Source organism: Panthera pardus, unplaced genomic scaffold, assembly GCF_024362965.1.
Source record: "Panthera pardus isolate Hobbes unplaced genomic scaffold, ASM2436296v1 HiC_scaffold_12, whole genome shotgun sequence".
Taxonomy (NCBI): domain Eukaryota; kingdom Metazoa; phylum Chordata; class Mammalia; order Carnivora; family Felidae; genus Panthera; species Panthera pardus.
Genome location: NW_026526677.1, coordinates 27,604,124 through 27,631,005, shown reverse-complemented (window position 1 = coordinate 27,631,005; position 26,882 = coordinate 27,604,124). Strand labels below are relative to the sequence as shown.

The window sequence follows — 26,882 nt, the reverse complement described above, 5'->3', positions numbered from 1 at the left end:
TTGAGCCCCTCATTGGGCTCTGTGCTGACAGCTCAGAGCCTGGACCCTACTTCAGTTTCTGTGTCTCCCTCCCCTGCTCATGCTCTCTCTCTCTCAAAAATAAATAAACATTAAAAAAGAAAAAAACAGAGAGGGAGACAAACCATAAGAGACTCTTAAATACAGAGAACAAACTGAGAGTTGCTGGAGGGGTATCGGGGTGGGGGATGGGTTAAATAGGCGATGGCATTAAGAAGGGTACTTGTTGGGATGAGCACAGGGTGTTGTAAGTGATGAGTCACTAAATTCTATTCCTGAAATCATTACTACACCATATGTTAACGAACTTGGATTTAAATGAAATTAAAAAAAAGAGTTTCAGTTGTTGAGGGATCTCCTTCCTTTTCCATTTCTCTTGCAAACAGCTAAAAATCTTTTATCTTCCTCTTATTATAAGATTTATTAAATGGGTCTGTGGAATCAAATAAATACACATATGGCCTCCAAGGGTGGGGGGCCAACCCAATTAAACTTATACAAAATTTTATATGCATGTGCATGCCTCACTGAGGGGAAATGATTAAGAACTTATGGCTGAGACTTGGCAACAGTTGAATAATCCTCAGGAAAGGCTGGCTCTCTTCCATAGTAATGGAAACAAGGTGAAGACGTCTGGCGTCTCCAACTTTATCTAACATTGTGCTAGAGAGCTCAGCTAGTGCAAAGAGGCATACAGACTGGAGAGGAAGGACCAAAACTTTTTTTGCAGATGATCATGTATATAGAGAATCCTAAGGAAACATAAAAAATCAGCTACATTATTAAGTGAATTTAGCTAAGTCAAAACATACAGGGTCAATATACAAAAATCAATTCAACTTCTATACACTAGCAATGAACATGTAAAAATACCATTTATAATAGCACCTACAATATGATATATACTCAGGGAAATCTTTAATTGATTATATGGAAAACATGTACATGGAAAACTCTAAAAATGCAGAAAGAATATAAATGGAGATAAATACCAGGTTTATGGATGGGAGGCTCAATATTGTTAGATGGCATTTCTCCCCAAGTTGAGTCACACATTTGATACAATCCCTATCAAAATCCTAGCAGGCTTAGTTTTATTTTGTTTTGTTTTGTTTTTTAGAAGTTGACAAGCTGAAACTTACAAATTCAAAGGTCACAGAATAGCCAAAAAAATTGTGGAAAAGAACAAAGCTGAGGGACATAATCTGCCCAATTTTAGGACTTACTGTAAATACATGGTAATCAAAGAGATTACTGTACATTTAAGTATAGAAAGAGAAACTAATAGAATCATCTAGAATTATATTGTATATATAATACATACATATCATACATGTAATACACACACAAAATTGATTTTCAGTTAAAATACCATTAAAATAAAATTAATTTAATGGGGGCAATGGTGTTTTCAGCAGATACTGCTGGCAAAATGGTGTATCTTCTTGGAAAAGTAAGTGAATCTCAACTCTTAACTCACATCATACACAAAAGTTGACTCATGAGGAGTCACAGAACTAAATGTAAGGGTTAAAGCCATCAAGGTTCTAAAACATAGGAGAAAATACTGCAACTTTTGAGAAAGCAAAGATTCCTTGTGGAGGGATAAAAAGCATGAACTGTAAAAGTTGACAGTTGGACTTCATCAAAATTAAAAATTCCTGTTCTACCAAAAACACTAAGAAAATGAGAAGGCAAACTTAGGGGCTAGGAGAAAATATTTACAATATACATATCTACATAAGACTCATACCCCAAATTTATAAAGTACTCACATAACTCAAAAAGGAGACAAACCAATTAAAAATGGGTGTGGTAAGGATTCTATGATGACCCCGATGACCAACCCATGCCCTTGTATAATTATCTCTCCTTGAGTATGAGTGGGATCTGTGAATATTATGGATGTCACTCCCATGATTAAGTTATATTATATGAAGGCATTTTGACAGATGTAATTAAAGCTAATCAAAGGAGAGATTCTCTCTGCCCCTCCCCCATTCATTCCTCTCTCTCTTCTCTGTCTTTCAAAAATAAAAATTTAAAATTTAAAAAGGGAGATAGATTATCCTGGGTGGGTCTGAGCTAATCAGGTGAATCTTTAAGTGAGGTTCGAGAGGCAGCAGCAAATTTTTCCTGCTGGCCTTGAAGCAAAGCACCATGAGTTCTATAGCTGCAGGGAAATGAATTCTGCCAACAAACATGTGTGCTTGGAAGGAGACCTGGGCCCCAGGTGGGACCCCAGCACTGCCCAACACCTTCCCTGCAGCCCGTAGGACCAGAACAGAAGACTCAGCTCAGCTGTACCTGACCCACGGAAACTGTGAGACAATAAATGTGCTTTATTTTTCTAGTCTTATCTGACATATTTGTGGTGATATGTAGAAGGCTAATACAGTAGGCAAGTGAGCATACCCTTCACAAAAGATGTGTGAATAGCCAGCAGTTACATGAAAAGGTGGTCCACATCAGTAATTGTCAGAGAAAAGCACATTGCAAACAAAATGGACATACCTCTACACACACACACACACACACACACACACACACACACACACAAACACACGGGTGGCTAAATTTTGGGGAACCCCCGCCCTCCTCCCCGGCAGTACTAAGTGTAGCATCTGGAACTTTCATGGACTGCTTTGGGAATGTCAAATGGTACAACCATTGCAGAAAACAGTTTGGAAGTTTCTAATGAAACTAAATATACATTATCATATGGCCAGGCTATTTCACTTGATATTTACTCAAGAGAAGTGACAACACGTTTCCATGCAAAGACTTACACGTGAATGTTCACTGCACTTTTTATTCATAATAGCCAAAAAGTGGAAACAGCCCAATTGCACATCAACAGGCGAACACATGAACAAATTGTACTGTGTCCATACAAGGGAATAGTGCTCAGCAAGGGGATACTTTTTGGGGCGTGCTGATAGCAATCTTCTAGAACTTGACGGTGGTGGCAGTGGTTACACGGGTATATATATTTGTCAAAATTCACCTAACTTCACACTTAACAGTGGGTGAATTTTATCTCCAAATTATAATACCTCAATAGAGTAGATTTTTAAACGTTGACTCTCCCAGCATGATTTTATGTGCTTGAAAATGATCCCCCACAGAGGTGTAGGTGGATGGAGGTCAATTGCAGGAGGGATGTCCTTGACTAGGAAGTAGGGTAGGGTCCAGTGTTTAAGTGGAATTGCTGGCTACTGATAAAATCGGGGTAGTTCTCTGTTTTCTGGCTTAAATGGGAAGCAGTGTAGCAGCTGAGAGGGAGGGAAGGTGGGGCATTGGAGGTATGGGGAGCAACGAAAGGGTATAGAAGAAATTTCAGAGAGAGAATGGACCTCAGGCCTGCCTGCCACCCCCATGCCCACCCCATTCACCTTGAGACTCCGTTCCCACATTCCTCTTCCCCATCATTGTCGTATTTGAACCACTTGAAAGAGTGGAATTTCTGCTTGGAATCTTAAATTCGTTACCATCATTATGGAAACTCCAGGCCAGGCGGCCAGAGTGACGCATTGTGGGAGGGGGCCGGGAGTCTGCAGGGGGTGCTCCCCACCCCCCCTGCTCCTGCACAGTGCTCACAGCATCCAGAGAGCTCTGGGGCTCTGGGAAAGCAGCCTAGGGGTGGTGCTGGGGAAGCCCAAGAGAGAGACTTCCGGGAACAGAGTGATGAGGAGTGGCCACGGGCAAGTGCAAGGATCCCCCCAAGACTAGAACTAAGAGACCGAAACTAAGAGGCAGGAAATCAGGCTCACAGGAACAGGACAGGAGGTCAAGCTGCCAGGGCCTGGGACCTAACAGGGAAGTCTTGGTGCCGAGGCGTGGCTCTCCCCCTGCTCCTTCTAGGGCTTTCTTCCTGGCACCTTCAACAATGACTCTGCAGAGGGGGCCCACTCTAACCTGGGTACTATTTCCTAGCTCTCAGAAACACAATTCAGGGCATAGTCCTTCTGCACATTTCTGCTTCTCTACCCACACCCACCCAGGCCTACCAGCTCCTGCACTAGAACCTTCCTGTTGACCCACCTGTGTGGCCTAGGGCCACCGAGCCTATGGGGAGCCAGGAAATCTGACAGGTCCACTTCCAGCAAAACCCCCAGCCTAGTCTCCCTGTTAGAAGAATGCCAACTCCAGCCATTTGAACTGACTCCTCCACTGAGGGGACTTTATGGACTTCTGCCACTTCTTCAGTTGTGATTGCTGTTGTGTCTTACCCATAAGGGACTCCTCTTTGGGAGTCATATCATCTGCATGGCCAGGTGTCTGTAGACACGCAACCTGCCAGAGTCAACTCTGAGATTTGTGGTTTTAAAAGACAGTATTGGCCACTAAAGAAGGTCACCTCAACTTCCAGCCCAAGAAGGAAATGCCTGTTTCCAGCAGCCATTTAGACAGTTACAAAGCTAGAATTAGGATTAGAAACGGAATGCTTTTAAATAATTTTTTTGCAATATGTTTCTTAAAGCTCCCTAAGTAATTACTGGCTCAAAGAGGCTTGTGAACCAAAGACACTGTGGCCCTGGGGCAGGGGCAGACTAGAGCCTAGTCAGACTCTTTCTGCTCTGTGACACGTGACAGAGTTGGGCCACAGCCCTGAGGCTCTGAGAGGTTATCTTGCCCCAAAGACACATTTCTCCTTGGTTCCTGGTGCTCTTCAGGCAGAGGTGGTACGTGAGGCCCAGTGTGTTCTGGGAGATGCTGGAGTTTCAGTGAATCTCCCCACGTGTCAGCTCAGCCCTCCCAGGTGAGACGCAGCCAGGCAAGAGCCTGCCTATACAGTTCCAGATTTTCTCCCCTGTGAGGACACAGACAGACTGGTTCCATCATGGTTCCCACATCCCTGAACATTCGGAGAAAAATGCAGTATTAACGGAACCTCTATTCAAAAACACCTTCTCTCCCTAGAGCATATTAAATATGTTAATTGGGGTCAATAGTAGCTATTGTCAAACCGTGGGGAATCTGCTTGTTTTGTGGATCTCTGGACAGGGCAGAGGAGGGGGCAATGCAGGTAAAGGCCCAGCCCTTCGCTTACTCAGGGTGGGAGGGAGCCACAGTTCTGGAGCACAGCCCCTGCCTCCGTCTCCCACTGTCAACCAGGGAGCATGCCAAGGCCTTGGCTGCTCCCAGAAGGTGTGAGGTCAGAGAAGAAGGTATGAAATAGTCATTCAGAAGAGTGGGCTAGACAGCACCCCCAGCCATGCCTACTTGAGGTTAAAGATCATAAGCTCCGTCATCAGGGTGGGGAGGCTTTCCTCAGCTGCCCCCAGCTATGTTCCAGTAGGCAGGAGTCAGCTAGGAGGTGACCTTGACCAGGGGGCGGGTTGCCACTTGCCAGATAGGCCCAGGGAAGGGAACAACCATGGAACATCAGCTGGATGTCAAAAGACAAAAGGATGTGTTGTGATCGGATTCCATCACACACAAGCTGGGCGATCTTAGGGGAAAAAAAAAATCACTCAACTTCTCCGATCTGCTCTTTTCTCGTTCACAAAACCGGTATCAAAGCACCCCTTCCACGAGGTTGTGTGCATGAAGTGATGTGCTCTGTGGGCAAGTGTTCCCCGTCTGGAAGGAGCCCTGGATGGGGTGGGTATTGCTCAGGGGTATGACTGGTGTGTGAAGGGCGGTTTGTGGTCACAGGTATTGACTGAGCAGCCCCAGGCAGCACCGGCTGGGGTGCGAAAGCTGAGCCAAGCACCTGGACATGAGCATCTCAGATGTCCTCACAAACAACCCCTCTCTTGCTGAGCTTGGCTGCTGCCCTGTGGGGATCCTCTAGGTAGCTTCCCACTCTTCTAGTTGAAGGACCAGTGGTCAGGACCTGGCTTTGTTGCCCCTCAGGGGGAAGAAGTCTCTCCCAGGAGACTCCTTACACCCCCACGCAAGGGCTGCCCAAACCTCTCAGCCCCAGGTGCAGACGTCTGCTGGCTGCACTATCATTTCTGCAGCATATACCTCTCTGTCCATGCCTTTGGAATTCAGGGTGGAGGCTGTGGCCTGTCCTTTGTGTGGGGCCAGCCAAACCTCAGTTTCCTGTCCATTTCTTCCTCTGCGCCTAAGCCGCAGGGTCCTGTGGACAAAATCGGTCAAAGATCATCCTCTCCTGCCCAGGTGGAGTGTTGGTCTCCAACCCCAGCGCAGCCCTCGGTGCCGACTGGGGCTTCCTCCCAAGTGTCTCTGCTCAATTCTCGCTCCTGGCCTTTAGAACAGCCGTATCAACCTGTCTCCCTTTCCCTCAGACCTTCGGCCCCTGCCCCTTGCCTTCTCCTGCCCAGGGTGGATCCTGGCACTCGACACTCTACTCTGAACTTCTCAGCAACACCTGTCCATTCCTGTTCCCTCCCTTCTTTGGGGATCCACCACCCCTGCTCAACTGGCTCCTTCCCACCTGGGTCTAAATTAGCTCACATCTTGTCCATCTTCAAAAACAAAGCCAAACCTTGGCCTCATTTCTCCCAGGCTGAGCCGTCTTCCTATTCCCACACACTGTACCCAGACTTGGGGTTTCATTTTAGTGCTGACAGCTCCCCAGCCATCACCTCCTTTCCAGAGCCCTTGTAAAGCACCGCTCCCCAACTGTGGCTCCTGCTGGACATGACCACACAGATGTCCCACATGTGCATCAAAACCCAGCTTCAAAACTGAACTCTCCCCCGCACCCCTGCCCCTCGCACAAACCCCATCCCTCCCCGCAACACGACACTCACACTGAGGTGTAAGACATGGTCCTCACAATTGCCGAGACTCCTGGGTCCTTCCCTGGATGACTGCTTCAGCGTGCCGCTCTGCTTCCTGACACGGCCGGGTCATCTGTCCCCTGCAAGACCACCACAGTCTCCTGGTTTCCTGCCTTCAGTCATGCGTGCGCTCAATTCACATCCCACAGAGGAAGTAGAGGCAGCTTTCAAGATAAATTCCATCATGGCTGTCCCTGCTCAAGACATTAACGGCCCCATTAACCTCATTAAAAGAAAGTGCAAGGTGCTGCCGGGCCCTTAAGCTTCTCCCCACACCCACATACTCCAGCGGCTGTGAACTTCGGTTTCTGCGATGTGTTGTCTTCTCCTCCAACATTTGCTGAAGCTGATGCCCCAGTCTACAGCCTCTCACCTACGTCACCCCTCCCCACGCCTTTCCTTAGGCTCTTAACTGAGAACTCATGTCAGCACTGCCGCCTCTGCCGAGGTGCCCACAGTACCCTGCACTTCACCAATTACAGCATCATCCCCCCGTCGGCCCCCCTGACAGATGAGCTGCCTGGGTGAAGACAGAATGTGTTGTTTTGTTAAATCTTGACCTTCCAGTAAATTCTAACAATCTGTAAAAAGCCTATGCAGATGGGGATGTAGATGGACAGACTGCAGGCTGGTCTGACACCCAGCTGGCTTTCTCTCCCCACAGGCCTCCCCGCTCCCCGCCCTGCTGAGCCCTTGCCTAAACGCTGAGGGTTCCAGTTGGGTGTGTCCTACCAGCTCACCAATGTCTCAGGGCTGATCTGCCTGTCCCCCCCACAGAGCAAGCACAGCACCACCTTTGACTCTTCTGGTCAATCAACTCCCTCTCTTCCTTTTTCCAAAACTAAGCTCCGTCAGCTGTGACCCTGATTTCAGCCCTTCCCACACCCTGAGGGGCCTTTCTCCATCAGTGACACCCCATAGCCTCTTCTGTACCTCCTAACCTGAAGACAAGTCCTATGTCCCTGCTCAGTGCTACATGACCCTCTCATGCCACCAGGCTGCAGCCCCACACACCTTGCTCCCTCCCCTCATGCTCAGCAGCTCCTCCAACATCTTCAATCTCCTTGCTCTCCTGGGGGCTCCTGAAGGGCATTGTGGGCACGTGGACTGTAGGGCTGCATAGACATGCTTTCACATCTCATCGCCACATCTGTCTTGCTCTGTGACCCTGTGCCACTCACTTCCTATCTATGAGCCTACTTCCTCATCTGTAAACTTGAGCTGATTAATGGTTCCTCATATGTTGCTGCATGAAAATTAATGCAATAACACACGCAGGTGCTCAATAGATGTTCCTTGTTGGGGTCCTGACCCAATTCTCCTTAAAGCCTTCTACCCCCAGAACTTCAGTGATTTTGCACCACCTTAGGGCTGCCTACCATCGACTGAACCCTTACTATGTAACTTCACCAGTACACGTAGCTTTCACCGTAGGTACCCATTTAACAGATGGAGGTGTTAAAGCAAAGAGAAGACAACAGAGACCCAAGAAGACACAACCAACCAGGGGCAGAATCAGTATTCAAATCCAAGCTGTCTGGCTCCAGACCCCTTGCTTAAACCCCTCTGCCGTTCTGTGTCCAGTTCTCCGGGTGGTCTCGGCTGGGTCCTGGATGTCTCATTCCTCCTTGATCAATGCCCCCTTTCCCTGATTCATTTACTCACAAAGCTTTGCATCTCAGTCCCATCCTACCCCCCACCTCTGAGCTTGCGGGACACCTCCTCTGGATGGCCCGCCTTCATCTCAGGATCAGAGAGTCCCAGACTTACTTTCAACCCCCTCCTCTGGCATCCAGTGACCTGATTTTGCAGCTTTATTGGCAAATTCCTTTCACTCAGCCTTGCAGCCTAGTTTCTTGTGAGTGTGCCTGCCTCCTTCATGGGGCCGTGAGCTCCCAGAAGGCAGAACCCTGTCCTCATGGTGCCTCTCTCTGCCTCAAGTACAGTGAAGGCAGATGAAACTCTCTCTCAGATCATATCCTACCCTGATTTCCCTCTCTCTCTGCAGGGAACCATTCTTTATTCTTTCTTCCCACCTCTGAAATTTTTCCCTTGCCTCTGTCTCCCACATCCCTCTGCCCTGGTCAGGACTGCCTTCCAACTGTCTCAGATTCTCCATGGCCTTCTCATTCCAACCGCCCAACTGTCATCCAGCAACAGGCCTTCACCACCCTGCCTTTACCATGGTGCCCCTGCCCTTCCCTTTTTTTTAATGTTGCCTCTAATAACCTAAAACATGGTAATGGTTTTAAAAACAAACAAACAAAAAAACACACGTGCCCTGGATATAGCTGTGGGTCACCAGTTTACTACCAGCGGGCTACAGGTGATTGGCTGGAGGTGGGAGGAGAAAGGTCTTGATAAAAAGGAGTGTTAGGTTAGCCTCCAAGATGGCCCCCACAATCACCGCCTTCTGGTATCTATGCCTCTGTGTAGTTTCCTTCCACACTGTCTCAAGGTTGGTCTGTGTGACTGGAGAATATGGCAGAAGTGATGGTATGTCACTTTCGAAGTCGGGTTACAAAAGCCGTTGGGGCTCCCTTCTCTCTCTTCTTGCTCGCTCCCTCATCTCATCTCATAACTTGCTCTGGACGAAGTAAGGACACTCAGACAACCCATGAGGCTAGGAAATGAGGCCTTCTGCCAAAAGCCACATTCTGTGAGTGATCCATTCTGTGAGCGATCCATCTTGGAAGCAAATCCTCCAGCCCCAGTCAAGCCTCCAGATGACTGCAGCACTGCTTGACTGCAGCCTCATGAGGCGCTCTGAGCCAGAATGACTCCCTAGGCTGCTCTCAGCTTTTGGCTCTCAGAAACTGTGTGAGATAATCAATGTTATTGTAAGCTCCTGGGTCTGGGGGCCATTTGTTACACAGCAGTAGATAACTAATACAGGAAATGAGATCCATTCATTCACTTCATCATTTAACATATTACTTTTGAGCTGCTACTACAGGTCAGGTACTATTCTGAGTACTGGGAATACAACAGTGAACAAAGTAGACAAAGTCTTTACTATCACAGAGCTTTTACTCTGGTCAGGGGAGGGAGATAGCAAGGGGGAAGAGAGATATGCCCAATGTGATAAACACTATGGAGAAAAACCAGTGTAAGGATGGAATGAAGGGTATATATAGGCAGGATATTGATATCTTATACAGGTTGGTCAAAGGAGTCTTCTCTAAACAAGTGCTCTCTGAGCAGAGACCTTAGGAAGATGAGAAAACAGATATACAGGGAAGAGCACACAAGTCAAAGGGAACAGTAGATATGATGGCTCAGTACCCACTCACTTCTTACCATTCCTTTACTCATCCTCAGGACAGGCTACCTCATGTCTGGCCTAAATTGCTACATCAGCCTCTCAAGTACCTCCAACTTGTGCTTTACCCTACTGTGGTCTCTTCTCAACAAACCTGCCATAAAGCCTAAGTGAGAACAAGTCACTGCTCTATTTAAACTCTATAAGGATTCTTCATTTCATTCAGAATAAAAACTGAAATCTACAAGGTACCTGGGTGGCTTTGTTGATTAAGCGTCCAACTCTTGATCTTAGCTCAGGTCTTGATCTCAGGGTAATGGGTTCAAGCCCCACATTGGGCTCCAATGCTGGGTATGGAGCCTAAAAGACAAGACAAAATAAAAAAACCTGAAGTGTTCATCATGGCCTACAAGGGTCTACACACTCTGGCCCCTCATTGACATTTTGCTCCCTTCTCCTCCTAGTCCCTCAGTCCCTCAGGTATTCCATTCCAGCCACAATGGTCTCTTTGCTGTCCCTACAACTTGACAGCAAACTCCTGTCTTAGGGCCTTTGCTCTGGAGCCCCTTCTGCCTGGAATATTCTACTCTCTCCCTCACTTCTTTTAGTCTTTGTTCAGATCTCATCATCTCAGCAAGGCCTACCTTGAGCACATTATTGAATTCTGCAACCTGTCCCCTCCACGTCCAGGCCTGCTTTTTCTTTTTTCCTTCACACTTACCCCTTCTAATATTAAGTGATTTATACTTTTAGTCTATTATATGTTTCTGTCCACTAGAATAGAAGTGCGAAAAGATAGGAATGTCCTTCTTTTGATTCCCTGGGGTTTTCCAGGTAGCTGTGTTCCTGGCACACAGTTGACACTCTAAATATTTGTCAAATTAATTAATAAGTGATTGGATGAGGGTTCCTCTTTTTCCATTGACTTGTCTGTGACTTTGAGCAAGAAAATTCTCTTCTTGGGGCATGCTCCTTCTTGATAAAAGAATGAGATTGTTCCTTCTAGGCTGTTCTCAGTTGCACAGCATAGCCCACAAAATCCACCTGGACTGTGGACAAAAGACACGGACAATGAGAGTTTGATCCTAGGTGTCTGCCATTCAAAATGCAGTTGGGGAGGCAAACCATAAGAGACTCTTAAATACAGAGCACAAACTGAGGGCTGCTGGAGAGGTGTTGAGTGGGGGATGGGCTAAATGGGTGATGGGCACTAAGGAGGCTCTTGTTGGGATGAGCACTGGGTGTTACACACAAGTGATGAATCACTAAATTCTACTCCCGAAACCACTATTATACTATATGTTAACTCACTTGGATTTAAATAAAATTTATTTAAAAAAGAACAATTTCATACACACCAAAAAAATGCACTTGGGGGCAAAAATCATGGAAAAAAGATTTTTTTTTTTTTGCTGCATTAAGTCACCAACTCTGTCATTTAGCGTACCCTTTCCTCATGCCCATCTTTGCAAAACTTTGGGAATAGGTATCCAGACAAGTAAAGGACTCTAGGGCTCATTAAGAAGAAATCTGAAGGGGCATCTTGGAGGTTCAGTTGGTTACGTGTCCAACTCTTGATTTTGGCTCAGATCATGATTTTGTGGTTCATGAGTTCAAGACCCTCCTTTGGGCTCTGCACTAATAGTGCGGAGCCTTCCTGGGAATCTCTCTCCCTCCCTCTCTCTCTCTGTGCCCCTCCCCTGCTCATTTTCTCTCTTTCAATAAATAAATAAACTTAAAAGAACAACCTCTGAAGGGGATATGTACAGTATGATGTCCTTTGTGAAAATTAAAACACAGAAAGCCATGTGATATATTTCTCTTGGCTTCACATGTGTATAGAAAAGTACATGGGAGTCAGTCACCAACTCCATTAAAGTGGTTTCCTCTTAAGAGCAGATATAGTTCTTAAGAATAGACATAGCTGTAGCTGTCTCTGCAATGCTTTATTTATGAGAGAAAGAATTCTGACACCAGTATTTCAAAATGTCAACATTCGTTAAATCCAACTTTTTATTTGTTTGTTCTCTATTTGATATAAGTCATCATTTAAAGAAAACTATTTTTAAACAACTACAATAGAGAAGTTATCTACCAGAGTGCCTGGGTAGCTCAGTCCGTTAAGCCTCCGACTTCAGCTCAGGTCTGACTTTGATCTCATGGTTCCTGAGTTCGAGCCCCACACGGGCTCTCTGCTGTCAGCGTGGAGCTGGCTTCAGATCCTCAGTCTCCCGCTCTCTCTGCCCCTCCCCTGCTCACGTGCATCTGCTGGTGTGCGCCCTCTCTCTCTCAAAAATAAATAAGCATTAAAAAAAAGGGCGGGGGGAGAGAAATGATAATTTGTTGCAGTCTCTGCCATGGCCAGCTAATGTTTCCCCTCGTCACTGTCCTTGTCAGGGCAGGGGAAGTGAGGCAGCATGTGCCCTGTGCAGGAGAAGGGGTGCAGCTGGGCTGGGCGCAGCTGGAACTCAGAGCCAGCGGGTCCCCGTGCACAGCCAGAGTGGGAGCCCGAGGCCAGGATCACTTGCCAGCTGTACCTCAGAAGGCTGGGCGACCTTGGGCAAGGTACTTTCAACTAATGCTTTGGTTCCCCCGCTGTATAACACTGCGTCCCTCCTAGGTTTATTCTGATGCTTGCAGGAGAAAAAAAAATCATGAAAATAGCTTGCAATAGCCCCTCATTTGGGGATGGTCACCTGAGGCTGCTGCTCACACACTTAGAGGTTTGCAGGCACAGGTAAGAAAAGATAAGATAAATATAAGCATCTTCTTCCTCCCAGCTTCCAATCTTCCTGAACACTTCAAACACCACCGGTCCCTGGGTATGTCTCATCCGGGACTAAGCCAAGAGACCAGTCGGTAACTAAGAGGCCAGTAGGCAGCTCCGGGGCTTCCGCTCCCAAAAGGGAGGCAGCTTCTGCTGCAGCATCCTGTTTCCCAGTCACTTTTCTCCTGAGACGACTTCCGCTTCCCCAGCCGACTCCAAATATTCCAGCTCTATTAGCCTGCCATAGAATATATATATATTCTTCTGGTGCCTGGCTCCTGGGGTGTGCATGGTTTCTCCAGCAGGAGCCTCCTACGCTGGCACTCGGAGGATCTCTAATTCCAAGCTCCTGAAGTGCAGAATGGCCTGCAGCTTCCCTTGGCACCCGCTTAACGCAGTTCAATAGAAGAGTGCCTCCAGCGAGACACCTTCCCATGAACAGCTTCTCCTGGCGCCCCAGCAATTTCTCTGCCATCTAGTGAGCCTCTGCCATGCCTGGGCAGTGGCAGAGTGGGGGAGAGGGGATGCCCTTGGGCATTCTATCTCAACCCCAGAGGTGGTGGCTCCTCCCTCTATCTGCTCTGCATTTTTTCATTTCAGAGTTCCCTTTACTTCTTTTTTAAATTTTTTTTTTAACGTTTATTTATTTTTGAGACAGAGAGAGACAGAGCATGAACAGGGGAGGGGCAGAGAGAGAGGGAGACACAGAATCTGAAACAGGCTCCAGGCTCTGAGCTGTCAGCACAGAGCCCGACACGGGGCTCGAACTCACAGACCACAAGATCATGACCTGAGCCGAAGTCGGACGCTTAACCGACTGAGCCACCCAGGCGCCCCAGAGTTCCCTTTACTTCTTACTAGCCAATCTTCTGTTACTCTAATCCCCTGTAATAGTCAGTGATTCTTTACATTAAACATCCTCTGTTCAGATTACCGTGTGGCTTCTTTCTCCTGATTGGTCCCAAACTGATATAATTTCATTTGGGGGAAAGGCCAAAGGAAGAAGGGGATGTAGGTTAGCCCTATGTTTAGTAAGTAGGACATGCAAGATGACAGAGGCTGTACCCATGTCTGGCCCAGAGGATGAAGGACAGGAAACACTAACCAGAGCGCTCTTGGCATCAGGACCCAAACTCTTAAGGAAATTTAAAAAAAAAAAAAAAAAAAAAAAGCTCCCCGGGGAGCCTGGGTGGCTCAGTCAGTTCAGCAATGGACTCTTGATTTCAGTTCATGATCTCACAGTTCTTGAGTTCCAGCACCGCATCAGGCTCTGCGTTGACAGTGAGGAGCCTGGTTGAGATTCTCTCTCTCTCCCCCTCTCTCTTTGCCCCTCCCCTGCTTGTGCGTGCTCTCTCTCTCTCTCCCTCAAAATAAAGAAATAAACTTAAAAAAAAAAATAGCTCCCCAATTCAGATTGGAGCCACACTCACCACATTTGATAGGTGTTGAAACTCGGTCTCACAGGGACTAACTAGGTCTCTTTGCTCCAAAGTTCTCTTGGCTCTACCCTGCTGCCTGCTGCCTGCCGGAGTGGAACAATGGGAAGCTGAGCTCTAAGCAGGGGGTTTCCACACACATTATGAAATACAAATGAAATATACATATATATGGTATATATATAGTATATATACACATATATAATATATATTATATATACATATAATAAGTAATATTATATATAAATATTATATATATAATAAAAAACACTCAACGTCCCAGAATAAATCTTACAGGGATATTTCAAGGGTTCAGTGAGAAAATTAGTGTCCGTGTTTGGTAAGGGCTTAACACTGAGCTTTGCTAACAGTAAGTGCTCAGTAAAGTGGAGCTGCTGTATAACAGTATTAATAACTATTGCTCAGAGACCAGCTACAAGCTCAACACTGAGGCCCCTCTCTGGCAGAAAGAGGGAGTGAGGCCCCCCCGCCCCCCCTCAGTGGATACCTTCTCCTGGGCACCCTGCAGCACCTAGAGCTCCGAAAGCCTCTTTCTAGGTTCTCCGGCTCAGGTTGGAGCAGGGGGTGGGGTTTAGCGGGTCCCCAAACGCTGCCTGTTGCAGAGAACTACTCCCTCTCCGAGTTGGATCTGGAAGCGCAATTACCCTGCAGCGCAGTGGGGCTCGCTGGATCTGGCGCGCTCCCCTGTGGTTGGAGGATCCCCAAACAACCGCCAGGCCAACCCCGCCCCTGGGATCCCGCCAGGTCCCGGAGAGGTGCCTAAAAAGCAGTACGAGAGCCGCCCGCCCGCCAACCTCCGGGCGGCAAAGAGAGGGAAATTGGATGAGCTTCTCCCCGGGCTTGAGTCCCCGCTCCCAGGCACTGTTTGATACCATCACCCCTCTGCCGGGGCCCTTTCAGATGTCAAGCTAGGCTCCCGCGTCGCTGAAAGCCCTGCGCCCTCCGGTCCCGGTCTGTTTCCCCACTTCTCCCGGACCAAGGGATTGGCGCCGGCCAGCAGGTGGCGCTGGCGGCGCTCGGAGACCCAGCGCCGTCTCGGCTCGTCCCGGCGCTGCGGTCCGCCCAGTGCCGCCCGGGGAACCGCGGTCCTGGACGCCGGGCGCCGGTGCCTCCCGGACCCCTGCGGCGCCACGCTGGCGGGAGCCTGCAGCGCCAGGGCCGCGGCCAGGAGCTCCCCTCACCCCGACCCCCCAAGAGCCGGGCGCTTAAAGTCGCCCATCGGTGTAACAGCCGGGCTGCGTTACCTCCGCGGCGTCCTCGCAGAAAGGCTCGGCTCACCGCCTGAAAGGCCGAAGCCGGGAGTTTTATGAGGTGGGAGGGAGCAGCCTGGCCTTGTGCGCCGGGGGTGGGGTGGGTGCCGCAGCGGGGGCCCGGCGCCTCCACCCGGGGCGGCCTTGACGCCCCGGCCCGCGGACACCTGCGCGCAAACCCGAGCCCCAGCGGGAAACTGCGCCCTGGAAAGCAGGTTACCTGGATTCTGGTTTCCCCGCTGTCGTTTCCCTTAGCTTCCCGAGTCTACCACAGACCCCGGCCCTGTTTTGGGGCGCCACTGGGTTAACTGGGGAGATTCAGGACGGGTCTGACTTGAACACTGACGGGGAAGGAGCATCATCTCTTCGTCAGCACGAAGGTTATCAGACCTCAAAGGAAGGGGAAGGGACATTCTCTCGGTAATGGGAGACCCCTCCCTTCCTCAGGGATGCCCCGCCCCCAGTCCCATCGGGCACCGTGAGGCCCCCCCCCCCCCCCCCAAGCATACCTACGGTCACCTCAGCCCCAGCGTTAGAGCTCTCTGTCCACACCCTCTTGTAAATAGCTGCCCCTTAGCCACCTGTGAGCCTAGGGGTGTGCTTACCTGGGGGCAGTCTGTATGGAGGGCCGGGGTCGCTGTGGCTAGAAGAGCCCAGAGCCTGGCAGTGGGGTTCCTGCAGTTTGGACAGGGAATTCCAGGGTCTTAAGCGGCCAAAGTGGGGTGGGGTGGGGAGACACAGGGTGGGGGAGCACATCCCTTAGTCCCAGGATTTCTTACCCAGTGGGAAGGATGGGGAGTCTAGTGGACAGCCAGGCTCTGGAAAGTGTGGGTCTCTTGCTGGGTTTCCCATCTCAAGTCTTTCTTACCTGAATGTTTCCTCTGCCCCACCCCCATCCCACCCTATATTTCGTTTTTCTCTCATTCCTCCATCCTTCCTGGTAGCTGCCGTCTCCTGTGTCTCATTTCTGCCTCCCCATCTCATGCCTGCCTCCTTGCCTATCTCCCTGGTGGGCTCCATTTCTTCTCTTCCCTTAGTCACATTGAGCATGTCCAAAATCACCCTAACAAAATTCCAAGCTTACTTAACACCTGCTGTGAGACAAAGACTGTCATAAATGCTTTACGTAGATTAATTAATCCCCATACAAACTCTATGCTGTAAGCACTGGTATCACCTTTGTTTTTAAGACGGGGAAACTGAGGCTGCCAGGGATTAGACCTTTGCCAAAGGTCACACACAACTGTTAGAGCTGGAGCATGAACCCAGGCCATCTGGCTCCTTGGTCTGGTCCCTTAACCACGGCATCCTGCTGTTTCTCTGCTGGGTTTCTTTTTTCACTTTTGGATCTAAGGCATCAGAAACTTCATGTGGATTCTAGTGATCTTGAAGTGAGTTTCACTTCCCCTCTGGATTCTGTGGTCTCTGTAACTTCGCGGTCTTATTTCTAACCCATGTTGCTTCGAGTTTTTATTTTACTCTAGCATTTGTGAAGCCCCTATTTGAACTTTCCAGTCTTGTCTCAGATGCTTTCCAAGGAATTAAGAGAATAGGAAGGCTGGGCAGTGCCCTTGTGCAGTCAGAATGTCAGTGGCAGGAAAACCAGTGAGTGGTTGGGACCCAAAGAAAAGGCGAATCTGTGGCCACCAGGGTCCGCTCCCAATCTGGCTTCCCTCTCCAGGTTTGTCCTGCAGTTCCCACTGTCGACAGCCTGGCTTTGATTTTGTTGCAGATGGCTCCTTATATTCACTTTCTATCCAGTGTTTTCTCTCTCTTTGTGGATTGGAGCCCCAGGTGTGCCCAACCTTATCTATGAGTCGGTCCTAGCCATAGAACACCCAGGAGAGAGGTTCTCAGGCCAGATGAGGGCCAACAGGAGGTCAGAGTTCAGGGACTATTTAATGAAGTCAAATATATCCTTACTGAATCCTATCTCTGTGGGGAAACATGGATCCCTGGAAGAAGAAGTCAGTGTGGGTCTTGGAAAGGAGGTTTGGCAACATATGTCGGCTGGCCATGTTCTGCTCTTGTTATCTCAATGTGGATGGTAGGTTCTATCTTTGGACCAACTGAGTTCTGCAGTCTTCGCCCTCCAGTGGCACCCACTAGTGAGTGCAAAACTGCAGGGAAGCCCTGGAGGCCGAGGTCCCCCTAAATGCTGGGGGGATTATATATATTATATGTATATGTATGTATATATATACACACACACACACAAAATAAATATATATATATATATAGTATATATATTTATTGTATATATATATTTATTGTACATATATATATATATATTTGTACAGTAAAAAGTTAACAAAAGAGAGAGGGTAGCCTAATTAACTTCCTCCTCTATTCCCTCCCCTCCCTCCTCTCCTACTCACTCATTATCCTCCCTTGCAATCTGGCTTTCATGCCCACCCCCAAAGGTCACCAGGTCCAGTGGTCCCTGCCAGACCCTGCTTCTTCACTAGACACTGTCACCGTGCTCTCCTGACATTCCCTCCTGGATGTTCCTGCTTCTCCTCTGCTTGGTGGGTCTTGCCGTGACTCTTATCTCTACCTGGAATGTCCTTTCTTTCCTTCTCTGCCCACTAAGCTAACGTTCTGCCTCCTTGTTAAGACCTAACTCAGTTAACACCTCCTCCTGAAATCCTTCCCCACTTTCCCCAATTCTGCATGCTCTGCACTTACTTGACTTGTTTGGGAGTAACTTTGGAGTAGAACTTTTCTCATTCAACAAATAAATGCTCATTATGAGCCAAGTACTGGGGCTACTTTCTGCCCTATATTTGTTATTGGTAATATTTAGTTTTTCTGTTTGAGCAGCAAAGAACATAGACTCACTCAGTATTTTACTTTAGGAACATAGGATTGTGTAATGGGAGTTTCTTTCCACCTTGTCATTTAACAATTTGTCTTCTTCTGTGAATAGAAAATATTAATGGATTTATGACCATTGTTTCTAAGCAAAGCACACGAGAGGTCCTGTTACCCTTTTCTAGCAAGATGCTTTTAACTGCACTGAAGACTTGTAAAGCTCCCTCACCATCCTCAACCCCCACTTAAAGTTCTTTTGTTCACGGAATCTGCTGGCCCATCCCTAATTTTAGGGAGAGGCTTTCCCCTTTGATGTTTTGCCTGGGCCCAGCCCCTCCCTCATTCCCACCCCCGCCCTTTACCCCCCTGTAGCGCCAGTGGTCTTAGTCGTGAGGAGACCAAGTACAACTCTGCCCTGTGTCCTGGGATTAGTGATGAAAATCCTGACCTCCTTGTCTGACTTGCTGGAGTGAGGGGCCTTTCTGTAGAAGTTGAATTGTAGGTTGTATCCCCCTCCCGTGTTTTTCCACCAGCAATATGAATGAGCAACACCAGATTGGGCCCCAAGAATGTTTTTACAATTGGAATTTTCCTCCTTTGGCAGAAGTTTGAAAGCAAAGAGAACAAAATCTAGGTAGAGTTGGGTTCGGAGTAGCCACCTAGGATTATTACGGTTGGGCACCACACTCCTCGTCCACAGGGCTCCATTCACATCAGATGTCTTTATTATTCTGCAAAATTTAGTGCGTTTATTAATATTGCTTATCGCAAAGATGGGTGACTTGTATGTTTATTACAATTTGCCGGCAGATGGCAGTCAAGTGTCTTGTTTGAAGAGGGTTAATGTATTTTGTTCAGCTTCCACGCACAAAGGAAAAATGAGTCAGTAATCAAAACCAACAACAGATCTAATGTCATCTAAAAATATTTCTGCTTCTAAACAAGAAACTGCTTTTCTAATTGATAGGCTGATAGGTGAGTATTTAAAGACAAATCCCATTGATATTAGTGCACCAGCGAATTTAATGTTTCACCTTGTATCACATCATCTGCTGTTTTATTTGCTGTACTCAAAAGGCATTGCTGAGTTCCCAACGTAAATCTACGAGGACTTTCACAACTATATGAATCACCATCAAGCTACACATGCTCAAATAATCTACAAAATAAATGATATACACATAAGATAGAGATTACTATTTAACGATCTGGTAATTACATAATAGCAATTGCTTATTGTTATGGATATCCTGTTAGTAAGAATATTCACTTGATAGTATTTAGCAGCTTGATAGCTGTGTATTTTGTATGTTATACACATGTAAGTTCTAAAATAAAACTCACTATTGATTTTTTGCTCAGATACTATGAAAGAGTTTTAAAAATTAATTTCAGAATCAGAAAACAGAAGAAAATCACAAAGAATAGTTTAGATCATTAAATACATTTTTGGAAAAGATGGACTGGGGGAGGGGGGACAAAGACTGGTGGGTTAGGATGTGAATTTACTATCAGTATTTATGCCAAGCTTAACTGGTTAGTTTTGAAGAAAAATGGAAGCGAAAAAGAAAACATTAAACTGGATATTGCCTATCCAGGTACATGGCTATGTAATTTGAGTATTTTAAAACTTTGAATATTAACAATAATGTAGTTACAATTTGTCTATCTTACATAAGGAATTTAATTTTTCATTAAATTTATTTTCATTAAATTTCATCAAGTTTTCATCAGATTTTGTCAAATTTAACAAATTAGCACTGGTAGGAAGTTTTCGGAAATTATGTACTTATAAATTCTAACTAATGATCAAAAACTCCATATTATTCTATCTCAGTGATTTCTGTGTTTTATTTATATTACAAATTCTTCAGAGATGGAAAAAAATATCAACTGAGTAATGAAAGTGTGCACAAGGATTGGCAGGTACATATCACATATAACTAATAAACGGAAGATAAAATGCATTTCAACAATAGTGTTAAGAATTCAAAGTTGAAATATGGTTTGAGGGATAGTATATTGAGAGAGATGCAGGCAAAGATACTATTCAAATGAGAAGCCATACTGGGAGCACATACTTTTGGTAAGGCAACATCTAGAGAGATCATCCAGGAAACTACAAGTACTTTGATGAGAATTGTCTTTCTTTGGCAGAAATGATACAAAATTTTATAACACAATGGCACATTGATTAACAAATAATGTGGGGCGCCTGTGTGGCTCAGTTGGTTAAGTGTCTGATTCTTGATTTCAGCTCAGGTCATGATCACATGGTTCATGTGTGCGAGCCCCAGGTCAGGCTCTGCACTGTCGGCGCGGAGCCTGCTTGGGATTCTCTGCCTCCCCCTCTCTCTCTGCCCTTCCCCTGCTTGCACTCTCTCTCAAAAATAAATAAACATTTTTTAAAAAGCAAATAATGGGGGCGCCTGGGTGGCTCAGTCGGTTAAGCGGCCGACTTTGGCTCAGGTCATGATCTCGCGGTCCGTGAGTTCGAGCCCCGCGTCGGGCTCTGTGCTGACCTCTCAGAGCCTGGAGCCTGTTTCAGATTCTGTGTCTCCCTCTCTCTGACCCTCCCCCGTTCATGCTCTGTCTCTCTCTGTCTCAAAAATAAATAAACGTTAAAAAAAAAAAAAAAACAAATAATGTTACACGTTTTTTAGGGCAGGAAACATAAAACCAAACTATTAAAATTATTGTAGATGCAATGAATATGTTACTTTTGAAAAAGGTATGAAATGCAAATATTACTTGATTATTTTAGGTACAACTGGTAAAAGCCATGTAGAACAGATAATATTGCTAGATTTGTGGATTTCCAAAAAGTAAATATATGAATATTTGGACAAAGGGGTTATCCAGTAGATGACAAAACAAAAGAAAGCATATATGTATTTTCCAAAGACTATTTATAAAGCCTGATTCCAAAGAGAAATTGGATATAGCAATGCTGCAAGTATGCAGAGAGAACATAATGGCTCCTACAGAAGATCCTCAGTATTTTCTAGGGCATTGTATATTGTTTGTTCTGCATCTTCTTTACATTTAGTATTGAATGATGCAGGAAAAATTTATTTTGACAGCACTGGATTTTTTTATATCATCCAAGATATCATATAATTACTCTTTCTGCTTCAACCAAATGTTGGCGTATATTGAAAATGCATTTATGGAACATAAAACTTAAAATCATTGTTGAAAAGGAGATGGGGAAATTGAGTAGATGCCATCTTGCTACTAAAACTTAATTAGGGGGAGTATGCAGTGCGTATTGATGATATGCATAAAAGCGTAGATTCTAAAAATACAAATCAGAAATGTACTTTTGAAAATATCCTCTTTAAGATGCATTACTCAGGACTAATTTAGAGTGAAGATCAAATTAATGTTACAGTAATCCCTCCTTATCCTTGGTTTTACTTTCTGTGTTTCAGTTCCCTACAGTCAGCTGTGACCTGGAAGCATATGACCCTCCTTCCAACTCATCATGAAGTCAACAGTAGCTTCATGCTACATCACAACGCCTACGTCATTCACCTCACTTCATCTCATCACTAGGCATTTATCACCTCATATTATCACAAAAGGAAGGGTAAGAACAGTTAATTCAGTAAGATATTGAGAGAGAGAGAGACCAGTCACATAACTTTTAGTATAGAATATCGTTACAATCGTTCTATTTTATTGTTAGTTATTAATCTCTTAATTGTGCCTAATTAATAAATTAAACTTTATTTTAAGTATGTATGTAAGGAAAAAACATAGTGTATACAGGGTTCAGTATTGTGGCTTCAGGCATCCACTGGAAGGTCTTGGAACACATCCCCTTGGGGATAATGGAAACTACTTATTACATAAGCAAAATTAGCCAGGAACCCAAAGTCAATGAATATCAATCCCTTGAAAGCAGATAATAAGCTAAGAGGACATTCAAGAAAAGTTAATTTATGATAATTACAGAAAGATATTGATGTTAAATAGATGGCAGTTTCTTCACAATGACCCCAGCTTCTCCAATGTAAAAATATCAGAGAAGGGAGGAAGATTCATTTCAAATGTTATTTCTATAATCAATCCACCTATAGTCCAAAATCTGTTTCTTTTTTTTCTTTTTAATTTTTTTATGTTTACTTATTTTTTTTTTTTAATTTTTTTTTCAACGTTTTTTATTTATTTTTGGGACAGAGAGAGACAGAGCATGAACGGGGGAGGGGCAGAGAGAGAGGGAGACACAGAATCGGAAACAGGCTCCAGGCTCCGAGCCATCAGCCCAGAGCCTGACGCGGGGCTCGAACTCACGGACCGCGAGATCGTGACCTGGCTGAAGTCGGACGCTTAACCGACTGCGCCACCCAGGCGCCCCTATGTTTACTTATTTTTGAGAGAGAGGGAGAGACAGAACGTGAGCGGGGGAGGGGCAGAGAGAGAAGGAGACACCGAATCCGAAGCAGGCTCCAGGCTCTGAGTTGTCAGCACAGAGCCTGACGTGGGGCTCGAACCCACAAACCGTGAGATAATGACCTGACCCAAAGTTGGACGCTTAACTGACTGAGCCACCCAGGTGCCCCTCTTTTGTTTCCTATATTGGTAACAATAACATTAAAAAGAAAGGCGTATACTGCTGAAGAATGTCATTTTTTTTCAGGATGCTAGATAAGTACTTCTCAAATTTTTATGTGCATACAGAGCACCCGGGGATCTTATGAACATACAAATTCTGATTCAGTAATTTTGGGGTAAGACCTGAGATTCTGCATTTCCGACAAGCTCCTGATGCCCTGATCTTGGGTGTTTAGAGCAGCAAGGTTCTATATATCGTATATGATTTGAAGAATTACTACAATATGAAGTACCAAAGCTGGGTGAACATGTACAACTGAAATTGACTGATGAACATATTAAGGAATTTTAGACATTCCTCATCAACGTATAAAGAACTAACAACCTAAAACTGTCCTTCTAGAATGCAAACTGGTGCAGTCACTCTAGAAAACAGTGTGGAGGTTCCTCAAAAAATTAAAAATAGAACTGCCCTATGACTCAGCAATTGTACTACTAGGTATTTATCCAAAGGATACAAAAATGCTGATTCAAAGGGGCACATGCACTCCAACGTTTATAGAAGCACTACTGACAATAGCCAAAGTATGGAAAGAGCCCAAATGTCCATTGACTGATGAATGGATAAAGAAGATGTGGTATATATACACAATGGAGTATTACTCGGCGATCAAAAAGAATGACATCTTGCCATTTTCAACAACGTGGATGAAACTAGAGTGTATTATGCTAAACGAAATAAGTCAGTTAGAGAAAGACAAATATCATATGATTTTACTCATAAGAAACAAAACAGATCAACACAGGGGAAGGGAAGCAAAAATAAGATAAAAACAGAGAGAGAGACAAACCATAAGAGACTCTTAAATACAGAAAACAAACTGAGGGTTGCTGGCAGGGGGTTCGGTGGGGGGATGGGCTAAATGGGTGATGGGCAGTAAGGAGGACACTTGTTGGGATGAGCACTGGGTGTTATATGTAAGAGATGAATCACTAGATTCTATTCCTGAAAACATTATTACACTGTATGTTAACTAAACTTGGATTTAAATTAAAATTTTTTAATAAAAAAAAGAAAAAAGAAATAAAATAAAATTGTGCTTTTAACACAATCTCTTTGGGGCTTCTGGGTGGCTCAGTCAGTTGAGTGTCCGACTCTTTATTTTGGCTCAGGTCATGATCTCAGGGTCATGAGATCAAGCCCTGCTATAGGCTCTGTACTGAGCGTGGAATCTGCCTAGGATTCTCTCTCTCTTCTCTCTCTGCCCCTGCCCGCTCGTGCTCTCTCTCTCAAAATAAATAAATACACATTAAAAAAAAAACTACTATCTCCCAGTAAAATATTGCAGTGTTTTTGTGGCAATAACTTACTTGATCCATTTCCAAATAAGTGAAATTTTCAAGGTACAATTAATTTTGCCAAATATCAATATCGGTGAATAATGTGGCATCTCAAAATTAAGTATGTTAGAACCAACGTAAAGTTCACAATGCAGTACGAAAAACTACCAATCTGACGATCATTTCTATAAAATATGAGCTATACAAAAAGTAATCATTGAAACTGTCAAGAACAATTATTTCTACCAAGGAGAGATGTCTATTTTATGACAAATTATTGGACCCAAATGACTTTACGCTTCTAATATTATAAACATTTGAATTTTCTATTATTTTAAGGTGAATCATTTACTTGTATAATTTATATAGAATAACTTTTTCTTTAGTAATTGTTATTGTTGAGAAGCAATTAATATATAACTTTTTTAGAAAAAGTAAACTCTAGGGGCGCCTGGGTGGCTCAGTCGGTTGTGTCCGACATTGGCTCAGGTCATGATCTTGCGGTCTGTGAGTTCGAGCCCCACGTGGGGCTCTGTGCTGACAGCTCAGAGCCTGGAGCCTGCTTCAGATTCTGTGTCCCCCTCTCTCTCTGCCCCTCCCCTGCTCATGCTCTGTCTCTCTCTGTCAAAAATAAAATAAACATTAAAAAAAAAATTTTTTTTAAAAGAAAAAGTAAACTCTACCCCCAACATGGGACTCGAACTCACAACCCTGAGATCAAGAGTTACTTGCTTGGGGTGCCCAGGTGGCTCAGTTGGTTAAACGGCCAACTCTTCGTTTTGGCTCAGGTCATGATCTCACTGTTCTTGAGATAGAGCCTTGCATCAGGCTCCTCAATGACAGTGTGGAACCTGCTCGGATTCTCTCTCTCACTCTCTCTCTCTCTCTCTCTCACACAAAAATAAATAAATAAACTTAAAAAAAAAAAGAGTTGCAAGAGTCACATGCTCTACTGACTAAGCCAATCAGGCGCCCTTTAATATAACTTTTCTTTACTTGAAGAAGGGGTAGCTTTTTCAAATTTGTGTAAAATGCTGTATGAGCTGGTGGTGGCCCTGCTTTGGAGAGTGTACTTGATAAGGAATAAAATGACCTGTGAGACACATTTGCCTGGTGTCACGGTTTTGGTAGCCTGAGATTCCTGTTTTGTGAGATTAAAAGAATCAAAATATAATCTGGCTCCCACATAGATTGTTATAAGGATAACCCAAGGTACTTAGGAAAACAGGATTCTTGACCATGAGCCTGTCTCCCAGATACCCAGGAAGACTGACGACCAAGATCTCATGGGAAAACAGAAATTGTGAGCCTCCAAGGCAGAAGGCGGGAATGGAAAACTAGCCCAGGGCCTAAGGCAGCTCCACCTACCAAGTTCTTGATTGCCTTTTCAGCAGACCACACTTCCGCTAGGCAAGTAACTCATCCTTTCCCTCTCTCCTTCCTCTTTCTCTTCTGCTTTTGCTATTTTTTCCTGTGTGGGTCAATTCGGGGAGAGAATCTGACTGGACTAATATGGCCACTGTTGGTCCTGCGGCACAGCTTAACCAGAACCCCAGATTTGTGCTTAGAGAGCCCCCTTGTGGCCGCTCTCCTATGTAGGAGGCTTACGGGCGGACTGGGTAGTGAACCTTTTGGAAATAGTCCTTTTGTTTAAGAAAACATCCTTGATCAAAATTTCCTCTATAAACACCATTTGTTTTCCTGAACATAAAAGCAATACCTGTTTGTTTTAGAAAATTTAGGAAAATATGGAGAAGAAAAAAATTAAAATGATCACTTAATTTTGGTGTATTTTCTTCGAGTTAAATATGCATGTATATATGCATACCTACATGCATATATGAAACATGTACAAGATTTAGAATGATACACATTAAATTCCTTTAAATTTGTGGTGTAAGATTTTTCCTAAGTCACACACACAAGAAGATCTTCAAAAACACCCTTGCTAATGGCTTCCTCATCTTCCAACAAGAGATGAGCCGTCATCGGCTGCTTCACCATTGTAGGACAGTTGTTAATTTTAGCCAGACTTTCTCTGTATGAAAATGTAGGCAAGGTGGCTGTGGGGGACGGTTCAGTGTGCTGTGATTTGGGGCTCTCACCCCCAGGCCTGACTGAGGTGACAGAGCTGGCTTCTGTGTCCAGGCCAGCCCTGGCAGCCCGGACTCCCATCTGCAGGAACAGAAGCTCAAAGAGGGAGAAGACCTGGCCTGGGGATTTTTTCGCACACGTTTATGGGAGGGAGTTGGTGGTAAAGGGTTACAGGATTAGAGAGCTAAGCTGAAGGGCCGCACCTGGAGGCAGTCCTGCGCACGGAATTTACAACAGGAGCCTGGGAGTCGTATAAATGAGTAATGCTTCATGATGCTCTTTTCCAAGCGAGCTGCAAAAATTGGCAGGGGCCCTTCAGTGTGCTGTCGATGTGTCTGGAATTCAAATAATTTGATTCTGAGATACAATGACAATGGGAAGCAAGGCATTACCTTGAGAGAATGATGGCCGAGACAGCCGCTGCGACCAATATTCATGGAAGATGCTGTACTAACAACTGTTCTCCATTTGCCGTCCTCCCTGAAATCTCTATCATGCCTCGTTGCTGTTGCTATTGCCCTGACTCAAGGGCATTAAATTAAAAAGTAATGTAGCTGGTAA

At 45.4% G+C, this 26,882-nt stretch overlaps 1 long non-coding RNA gene across 1 annotated transcript; it reads left to right on the top strand.

Annotated features, from left to right (window-relative positions):
• The first annotated feature begins 15,181 nt into the window (after window positions 1-15,181).
• LOC109279157 (uncharacterized) lies at window positions 15,182-26,882 on the top strand. Its single transcript, XR_002086040.2, has 3 exons — window positions 15,182-15,573; window positions 21,761-21,918; window positions 25,484-26,882. It is a non-coding gene; the product is annotated as an uncharacterized LOC109279157 (long non-coding RNA).